We start from the raw sequence: 1,181 nt of genomic DNA, 5'->3' as shown, positions 1-1,181 counted from the left end.
GGCCCAGTCCCTTCCATCTGAAGCCACCCCTGGAGAAGCCGACCCCATCCCCACCAGTCAACGGCCTGGCAGCCCCACTGGCCTATCCCAATGGTCACTACTTCCAACCCGTGTGGAACAACATTCTCCCCACTCCCAATAGCGACAGCTCGGGGTCTCAGGACCTCGCCATGCCGTTCCATGGTGGGCAGCCTGCAGGTGCACCCCTCGACTGTGCCGCAGCTTCTGGGGCCCACTACCGAGCAGGGACCGGGGGCGGTCCAGTGGCAAGCCAAAACAGCTTGATGCAGACAGTGGATTATCTAAGTGGGGATTTCCAGCAGGCCTGCTTTCGAGAACAGAGCCTGGCTATGCTGAGCAAGGCCCACCGAGCCCCTGGCAGCCGAGCCCCAGACCCCACAGATAGTCGAAGTCTTCATATTCAGCATCCAGGGTATAGATAGGTAGGCCTGGTGCCCTCCACGAGCAACACAGCATACATCACCCTCCTAGGTTTAGTCTTACTTCTAAGTGACTGGATAGTTTCCAAGTTTCACCGCTCCAATGTGATCATTCGTAGATATCTAAGGGGATTTGGCGAGATCTAAATTGGGGACAGAGGGGGCCTCTCATCTTCCCCACCAGCAACTTTTGGTTTTGTATTAGATCCTAATTCCAACCCCAGGCTTTTCTCTCTGCCACCTGCCAGTCTGTCTCCACATGACCATTGCCAGCCAGTCTCTTCCCATCTTTTCTTGAACCTCCTGTCCCTTAGTGAGGTGTGAACTGAGGTGGGCCCTAGGTGGGCATTTCTTTTTTTCTGTCTCTCTTAGCTAGACTTCCCAAGTGCTCTGGAAGCTAATTCCTTATTCATTCCAAAGACCTCAGATCAGAACTGACCCAGACTTCATCTCTGAACTTTTTCATTCCTCAAGGCTTTGTTTTGCATCTATATCTATCCCAGAGCCACTGGCCTTTGTCCTTGCCACACAGCCTCAGGGCCTCCTGCAAGGAAGTGGCCGTAGCCTTGAGACATGGGAAAAACGTCTGTCCTTCTCATCTGTCCTGCTTTCTGACTCCCATTTCTGGGCTTAGAGAAACGCAGTGGCCATCCAGCATATTAGACCCAGATCCCTTTCTCACTGTTGGCTCTGCCCTGAGTTACCTGCTGCCCTCATCTCTACTTCCTGCTCCCCTCCCCC

At 53.8% G+C, this 1,181-nt stretch overlaps 1 protein-coding gene across 1 annotated transcript in view; it reads left to right on the top strand.

Annotated features, from left to right (window-relative positions):
* FAM222B (family with sequence similarity 222 member B) overlaps nt 1-1,181 on the top strand; it is a 92,739-nt gene that overhangs the window by 88,029 nt on the left and 3,529 nt on the right. The window lies entirely within an intron of this gene.

Source organism: Tupaia chinensis, unplaced genomic scaffold (assembly GCF_000334495.1).
Source record: "Tupaia chinensis unplaced genomic scaffold, TupChi_1.0 Scaffold143921_1, whole genome shotgun sequence".
In the NCBI taxonomy this organism is placed as follows: domain Eukaryota; kingdom Metazoa; phylum Chordata; class Mammalia; order Scandentia; family Tupaiidae; genus Tupaia; species Tupaia belangeri.
This window is presented reverse-complemented; position numbering and strand designations above follow the sequence as displayed.